This window comes from Sesamum indicum, linkage group LG6 (assembly GCF_026168435.1).
Source record: "Sesamum indicum cultivar Baizhima isolate 11 linkage group LG6, ASM2616843v1, whole genome shotgun sequence".
NCBI classification, from domain to species: Eukaryota; Viridiplantae; Streptophyta; class Magnoliopsida; order Lamiales; family Pedaliaceae; genus Sesamum; species Sesamum indicum.
Genome location: NC_142662.1, coordinates 11076139 through 11085183, shown reverse-complemented (window position 1 = coordinate 11085183; position 9045 = coordinate 11076139). Strand labels below are relative to the sequence as shown.

At 33.8% G+C, this 9045-nt stretch overlaps 1 long non-coding RNA gene across 2 annotated transcripts; it reads right to left on the bottom strand.

The window, feature by feature from the left end:
* Positions 1 to 1476: 1476 nt before the first annotated feature.
* LOC148787752 (uncharacterized) lies at positions 1477 to 7509 on the bottom strand. Of its 2 annotated transcripts, XR_016065816.1 has the most exons (8): positions 6975 to 7509; positions 5772 to 5824; positions 4491 to 4788; positions 4267 to 4396; positions 4100 to 4162; positions 2343 to 2420; positions 2181 to 2253; positions 1477 to 2058 (listed from the first exon to the last, which is right to left on the bottom strand). It is a non-coding gene; the product is annotated as an uncharacterized LOC148787752 (long non-coding RNA). The 2 variants fall into 2 exon arrangements; XR_016065817.1 differs by lacking the exons at positions 1477 to 2058; positions 2181 to 2253; positions 2343 to 2420 and adding an exon at positions 2441 to 2739.
* Positions 7510 to 9045: the final 1536 nt, after the last annotated feature.

Below are 9045 nucleotides of genomic sequence, written 5' to 3'. Positions count from 1 at the left end.
GAACTTCATTAGAAGAGTTAAAAGAAAAATGGAAGACAAAAAAGGAATCTTATTTTATTTTCAATTATTAGTTAACAATGATTCCCGACCTTATATACCTGGATAAACTGCATTCAAGGGTCAGTAAAGTTAAAAAGTTATGATACTTCTCTATATCCAGCATGAAAGATTTCTTTAACTATTATATTCAAGCACAACCTGTACATTTTCCTTCTAAGTTTTACAGTTGGGGGGCGGGGGTAAGGGGGGTGGGGGGGAGAACCCATGTAAGAAGCATCACTGTATACTCATCTTGAACCTGTTGAGATGGCAATCTAAAAGAAATAATTCATAAAATTAAAGAACTATAATAATATAAAATTTAAATGTCGTTACAATAATTATTTTCAGTTATATTGGTAAAATAATATCAAGGCAAAAATCTATCTCCTACTAACCAAAAATAATAGTCACATAAGAAAAGGCATCTCTAGATAAATGATTTTTATACAACAAACAAATTATGTGGGAGAGAAAAATATCTAAACAATAACACCAAATACAAGTGGCATAAGATTTTTTACAGAAATGATCTAAAAGACTTAGGGGCTTCTGGCGGCTTTGAAGATATTTGGCCAGTACATGGTGTGTTTTTTTCCATAATTTACTAAATGTGGAACCTTCTTAAGTAACTCAACTCACAAGGACTACGTAATATAACTATTAAAAGTTTAGTTTAGTCAAATTAAAAACGGTAAGAAATTATTTGAACTCTTCATAATTTTTACATAGAAGTAAATGTAGATAGATATAGATATAGATTTCTAGTTCTATTTCAAATTAAGCTTATGATGGCCTCGGGTAAACCCAAATCCATTCTCTAATATTTCTTACATCCAATCAGACAAATCAATCTCTATCATTTTTCACATCTTTTTCTGTATCATGTACACACTTTTATAAATTAAAGGATATGCAATAGATTATGCTTTTGGTGTATAAAAGCAACAAATATTTTCAATGTTGTAATATTTTAAAGCATGGAAACATGCACATAAAGAGAACAAGTGAAGCAACAAGTCATGGAGCATACTCTTATCAGTCAAACTCATGGTATCGATTACTATTGATAAAGATTACCTTAGCTTATCCAAAGTCATTCACTTGTTGACAAAAACCTAGAGTTCAAAGAGCAAACATACTATCACATGAGAATGATCCTATTATATGCTGCAATGTAATTAGTATATTCCACGGCCAAGTTTATACACTTGAGTCGCACAAAATAAAATTACATGCTACATATATGGGCTCTGGCACTTCATCTATTCGAAGAGATAGCATAAATGGATAAAGAGAACACATAAAGCCAGAAGTCATGGAGCATACTTTTATAATTCAAAGTCATAGGAAGATGAAAACAAGAGAACATACCATGAGGGCCTTTGAATCATTAAAATTATCGTATTGCACAAGAGTCACCTTATAAACCTCACATTCTTCTTGTTCCTTAGAGACGTCCTCTATGTAGATTCCAAAATAAATTGACATGTAGGGATAAAACAGAACAAGGGAGATCGATGATGATCATCAAAAGAAAAGCTGCCTCCACTACAATAAAACGGCCCAAATTGTCCATTATCATATAAATATGATGTGTATCTACCTCAAAGCACATACAACATACAAATAATATGGGAGAGAAAAGCATCTAAAAATAAAAGCAAAAATGAGTGACATAAGGCTTGTTACCGAAATGCTCTAACAATCTAAGAGGCTCCATGCGGTTTCTAAGATATTTGGCCAGTAGCTGGTGCTTTTTTATCCATAATTTACATGTGGAACCTTCTTAAGTAACTCAACTCAAAAGGAGATCATTTTCTGTGTGATACAAGAAGAGGTTCACACACAAGAAGAAAAAAAAACAAACCGAGAACATAACACGATTGCTAAATCTATCATAACTGGAAGTGAGACACCATTGGAGGACAATTAATAGTGCACTACGTATTGAAGCTTGTTTGGCAAAACTCAACCGTTCAAGAGTAGAAATATCAGCAGCATCTCCACAATAAAATCCTAAAACAATAGATCGAATAAACAAAATAAGCACTTTAATTGTCAGATATTGAAATTAAATAACTTCTAGAGATAGATCAACATAAATATTGACAGGAGTTAAGCCAGTAAAAGTGACTTACCAGGACTGAACCTCGAGTGATAAGCTTTTGGGGAGTGACAATAAATTCTCCAATAGGTCACCCTACCAATGAACTATTGAATGGGTTTAACATAAGAACCCAGCAACACACAATTGTGTGGGACAAATGATAAAAATGATATGATAGAATACGAATAGTCACCTGCACCATGGAACACCAACACTAAGAAGCACTTCCCGCGACATCACCATGGTCTTCTCACCAAGTGTACAAATATAACTGAAATAAAATTATCTTATGAACTTCATTAAAAGAGTTAAAACAAAAATGGAAGACAAAAACGGAATCTGATTTTATATTCAATTGTTAGTTAATAATGATTCCCGACCTCATATACCTGGATAAACTGCATTCATGGGTCAGTAAAGTTAAAAAGTTATGATACTTCTTTATATCCAGCATGAAAGATTTCTTTAACTCTTATATTCAAGCACAACTTGTACATTTTCCTTCTAAGTTTTACAGTTGGGGCTTGGGGAGAACCCATGTAAGAAGCATCACCGCTGTATACTGATCTTGAACCTGCTGAGATGGCAATCTAAAAGAAATAATTCATAAAATTAAAGAGAACTATAATAATATAAAATTTAAATGTCGTTACAATAATTATTTTCAGTTATATTGATAAAATAATATTAAGGCAAAAATCTATCTCCTACTATCCAAAGATAATAGTCCCACAAGAAAAGGCATCTCTAAATAAATCATTTTTATACAGACAAAATTTCATATAGCCACCAAGAAATAAATGTGATAATTTTTTCAATAAATCGAAAAAGAAAGAAAGGATTGTTGTAATGTCTTTAAAGTTATAGCCCCCGAGACAAAACGAAATATTATGTACACATAATCTTAAAACACAAATGCAGCAATACGTTATACAAATGCTAACTTATCATAACGAGGGTAAGAGGCCAATCACATCACCACACTTTGTTTTGCCAGGTAGAGAGCAGGACAATCAAGCTTCCACAAAATCTATAGGTTTCTAAATGTTATCATCCCCGATGCTATCACAATACCCTTTATCTCCTTATATCTACCTAAGTAGGGACGGATTTCGCTTTTCTTTCTTTTCTTTGGGCCAATAATGATTTTTTTTCTTTTTTCTTCCCCTTGTATTTTGTCACGGCTCTTTTCTCCTTTTTTTTCCTTCATTTTTGCCCGTGACTTGTGTTCTTTAGGCCGTCTTTCGGTCTTTTGACGCGAATGACAACACTTGTGGTGAAGGCACCCGGTTACTCAACCAAAAAACGTCGTATTCTGGCCTTTTGACGCGAATGACAACACTTGTGGTGAAGGCACCCGGTTATTCAACCAAAACACATTTTACCTAAAGTGCTTTGCATACTCATAGCTCCGGCCACCGTTTTACGTGAATAACAACATTTGTGATGAATTTACCCAGTTACTAAGTGACCTAAACCAGCGGAGTAGATGTAATTTCATTTTTTTTTTGCTATTCTTTCTCTTTTTTCCCAAGGGGAAGGGCCTTTGAATTTTTTTTCAAAATGATGCATGTCCCATGTTAGGGATATAAGGATCAATCGGGTAGGGTTTTAGCAAACAAATATGATGTCACAAGAATCCTAAGAGTTAGTAGAAGCGAAGACATTCCAACTCTCTTTCAAAGCAATTCAAAATGCATGAAATTATGCCTCAACTACTCCACATTTAATCAAAGCAACAGTCACATAACGCTAGTGCACATTCATGTCTCAATCTTATGACTTCCTAAAATCACATTTATTTGTCAAATTACTAAGGGTAAACTAGAAAAATAATATAAATGAAAGTAGTTTGATAATAACTAGCAAAAGAAAACAAAAAAAAAAAGAGAGTAGTTTGATAATAACTAACATCCGAACCCGAAAGATCCACAGAGAGTAGAGATGAACCTGTGAAGAGACGACGTCCATCCAATTGTCATTAAATCCTGGGTATTCTCCCAAATTAAGATCCTGCAACAAACAGAAAAGTGAGCTCATGAGACCAGCTGTTGTCTATCCTTTAGGCAGCCAAAGCAATTTGTGACCCATTTCTTCACTTAGCAAAGCTTGCAAACCTGAAGAGCACAATCCCGAAAAGCTTCAAGTACAGAATCAGTTAGACATTGGGAACACACTAAATTGTCAAAAAATCTGTTGACTTATATCCCTTGGCAGCATGGAGAAGGTGCTATCTTTGTTTATGTCCTTCAACAAAAGAAAATTGCTTGTCAATACACTTAAAACAGTTTGGCTCTCCCTGTTATACAGTGAACTATAAACAGAGTAACGCCAAACATACTTGCCGAATTTTATATATACACATATCCATAAGAGATGGGCAACTTCGTTTCCCTTGACCAGCGTCCATAGATGATCTAGAAAATGAGGTTCCAAGCCATTTTGAGCTTCCACTTTTAGTATATCTACCTGAAACCCCTCGGTTCAGGTTATCCTCGTTTACTGGCTGGTCTCGCTTCCTGGAACAAGCTCCCCACATTTTTTACTGTATTCTATTCTATTTACATTAAGAAAACTGCAGCAAATCCCAGCAGTTGTCAACTTATCACCAATGCTGGGGGTACAAATTCAGCATCACCCTGCAAAACATAAAGAAATCAGATGATTCATCACGATTCTAGATGGATTACGAGTAGGCATACAAGTCTAAGTCAAACTTTCCTCATCCTCTTTCAAGAAAGCGCCCAATTCTTCCATTAAATTATACATATGAAAACATATAGATGAGTTATTACATCCAGGACTTCCAATTACGACATGCCCACGGTACACTGGACAAGAGAAGAGACAAGTACATGACAAATATAGCGTAAAAGCATATTTAGTAAATACGGAAGAACATAAATTAGCAGCTTCTATGAAAGAAAAGTATAATCCTCGTCCCCGTAACACAAGATTAATATAATATCAATTTTTTAGCTATGGTTAACCACGTTGAAATATTTATCTTAAGTCATATTAGTTGCTAGAGCATCAAACTTTCCCTGAGTTCCGGAAAAAAGCTTCAACATAATTGACAAAAGGGAGCGCTATTCACAGGTTAACCATGGTAATGTCAAACCAATCCCAGCATTATGTAAAACCCGGTATATCGATGCTAACTATTAGAACTTGAAAGGAGTGGAGGAAATATCTTGTTAATTAATGAGGACTAAAAAGCACTGACTATAAAGAATGCTCTTCACACTTCAACAATGGAGATAACATGGCATAGCTTATGAATATTTATTTATTTTAAATGAAGCATCGTATAAGACAACCAAGATTAAACATTACATGCAAAAACTAATTCAAGTATGAACCAAGAACGACAGCAGAAATGGAGACTTGAATGCAAAAAAAAAGGCTTATTGCCTTCACCTTTAATCACGTTAGATTACTACACTATCTTTTACAGGAATGGGAATAGCATTTAATCACGCTAATGTAATAATACTGGCAAACTACTTCACATGTAATAATACATAATCAACTAATGTGCACCAAATACGTCAAGAATATGTGCTTAAGTAGAAACCACTATCAAACGATATTATTTAAGAAAGCATTTTAAATTTGATACCTGCATGCTTGTGGACTGGGAGTTATTGGCCATTTCAGGCAAATGACCAATCTCTGAAACAACCATGAAAAACACAAAATATTAGTAAATTAGTTTTAGAAAACTCTATATTTTATAAATTAAGATTGTGCAAATTGTCATAAGAGCTCAGTTTCATAGCAAAGAAACAAGAAGTGAGAGGGCATACATTAAAAGTGGCAGATAAAGCAATGATAAGGCTAAGACAAGTTATGTCCTCGGTTAGGACTTCATGAAAACATTAACAACTGTCAATTAAATACGCGACTGTTAATTTAATTGTACAGGTGACCATAACATATTTTCCTTGTGAGTCATGACCACTACCAAAAGAACATACAAAACAATATCCACATATGTTCCAATATTAAAGTTTTGAACTATGCTGACAACAAGATGGAGTTAGTCATACCTAACAACCAATAAAGGGATCAAAAGAAACAGATCCGTGATAATGATAAAATACCTAGTTAGAAATGCATGCCTATTATTTTTCATTCAAGCCCATTCTGTTTCCTTGATTTGCCATAGAAATTCCATGACTAATGCATAATCAGGCTTTATTTGTAGATATATGCGGATGGCTGTAACTTAAAAAACCTCCTCTGCAGGTCCCAGTTTAAAATGGATGAAACCCAAAGAGAAAGAAGAATAGCCAAATTTTATCTAAGAACCGCATGGTCTTCTTGGGGTGCATTTTTTTCGTTAAAACAAAAATCTGCATTCTCACTCCAATTCTTACATCCTAAAGTTCAATAAAAACCATAAAGAAGATAATTGAGAAACTTGAATTCAATCAAGAACATCCCTGAGTGGCGCAGCAGTTAATAAACAACTAAACCCTGCCTTGGCAGGCCAATCAAATTCTTGAAAGAAATCAACCAAGAAACGAACAACCCACCATCTTTTAGGAAAACCCTAAAGAAACTAAAAACTGGAGGGTGGAAAAACGTGTTGTTCTCTAGACATCTTTTACCCAAGAAAAACAAGAGAACACTTCTAAAACTTGATTCCAGAGAAAACCAACCAAGAATTCAATCAAGAAGCCAAGAATTGAACTACTCTTCAACCCAATGATAAAACCAAAAGCGCAGTTTCCATACATTCAAAAGTGAAAAGCTAACAAGTTTTCATCACCCAATATTTCAAGAAAAGTGGAAAGCTGAGAGCGTCAAAATGAATTACATTGGAACAGAGACAAGAGGTCCCCATCACCCTCCGAAGTCATAAACCCAGATCATGAAACCACTTAACGGCCCCCTTGTTCACATCACCCTCCGCCGCCGCTGGTACTCAACCCTAACCCTTCCCTCCCTTTCTGCTGATCTTTCCCCCCTTATTCTTTCCTCTGTTTTTTTGGGTGAGAATCGGAACATGAATAGAGGAAATGGAAAATGAAGGGGTGAGGCTTAAAACGTGGGATTGTGGATGGACGGTGGTTTTGGGTAAAATGGCCGCAAAGAGGATGGTGATTTTTAGGGTTTGTTACCCGTGGATTTTTTCTTTTTTGGGATATCTTTAGTACAATTTCTTCCCAAAACTATGACATCATGATTCTGAGAAATCATCCATAAAAGGAAGAAGAAGAAGAAAAGGAATTCGCATTCGTCATCTCCATTCTGAAGTGAAGAGAGACAGACTTTGAGAAATATGAGAGAGAAATGTTTGTGTTTTTTGGGTATGAAGATGATGATGACGACATGTACCACTTGTAATTCCCAAAGTTGCCATTAGCCCCCACCCCCACCCTTTCTTTTATTAATTTCTTTTTGTAAAATACACAAACTCTTTATATTAATTTTTAATGTAAATCAACCTCAATCACATATGCCATCAAATGTCTTGAAAAGATACCAGTTTATAAATTTAGGGTTTACCCAAAACTTATTATTATTTTATAAATAGCTTATGTTCATAATCAATCTGCTAATCTGAATAATATTTTAATTTAATGATAAATAGAGCCTCAAGATCAAAAATAAAAAACGACTAATATATATATGGCACACTTAAATGTGTGTGCACTATTAATTTAAATTTAAAAAACTAATTATTATTTAAAAATATATTAATTAGATAAATAAAAAATATAAAATAAATATAATAAGAAAATTCTGAAGGAAAGAGAGAGAGAGAGAGAGAGAATAAAAATTGATGTAGAAGTTGACAGGAGAGAGAGAGGATAGAAAAAAATCTGTGAACGGTTTTTGTTTTTTTTCGTTCGAAATGTTTGAAAGTGACCAAATTAATGTGGACTGATTTTTGGAATAGTTGGCTATACATTCTTATAAATGCGTTACAAATATTTAGGAACAGGTCATGCTTGACCGTTCCAATTTAGGACGGGCACCGTAACACATTGTTAGAAATTGCTCTCAGTATTAAACATTTCTAAAAAATTTATTTTTTTAATTGGAATGGACTGGACTAAATTTAGAATGGCTATATTATTTACATCGGTTTACTTTTGGAAAGGTCTTTATAACACTCGTGTCTGAATTTTAGAACTGTATTTATTTATATTTGTGATAAATATAGAAATAGTATTTGTAATGGTTTGTTTGTCAATGTTTGCAATACTATTAGGCATGGTTATATTTTTTATTGGAACAGTCTTCTGTAACTGTTTTATGAACAGTCAGTCATGTAAAATTATTTTAGTAATGGTATTAGAAATGGTCATTCTTATTTTGGAGCCCACGTACTTAAAACTATATTAGCACTGGTCTGCAACTCATGGAGAAGTGATGGACATTAACTCATTCCCCTTGCGTCACTTTGTCTTTGTGCACTTTAAGGAAATGTAGGGCGCGAAGTTGGCGAGGCAGGGTCTGTAAGGCCACGTTGTTCACGAGAAGTCTCTAATGTTTAACTTCGCTAAACCGGTTGGTAATTTTTTAATTTTTTGATTTCTCTATTTTTTTTTCTACTTTCTATGTCTGAAATGACACATAAACTTCTTTAAAAGAAATAATACATATCGAATGAGATTATTAAGTACTAATATTTGAAAACACGCATAGAATGTTTATAAATATTTATGGAGCAAGTTGAATGTTTAGTTATCAAGTAATTCTAGATTAAAATCATGTTAACGTCAGATAATAATTTTGATTAATGATTTCATTTTGAAGCGAATATTATAAAGTCTATTAAAAGTTTTGGTCCTATAATTAAAGGTATTTGGCGTTTTGGGCCTTTAAAAAGTTAAACTTATCTTAGTAAATTTTACAATTTGCTAACACGTTTTTGGCTA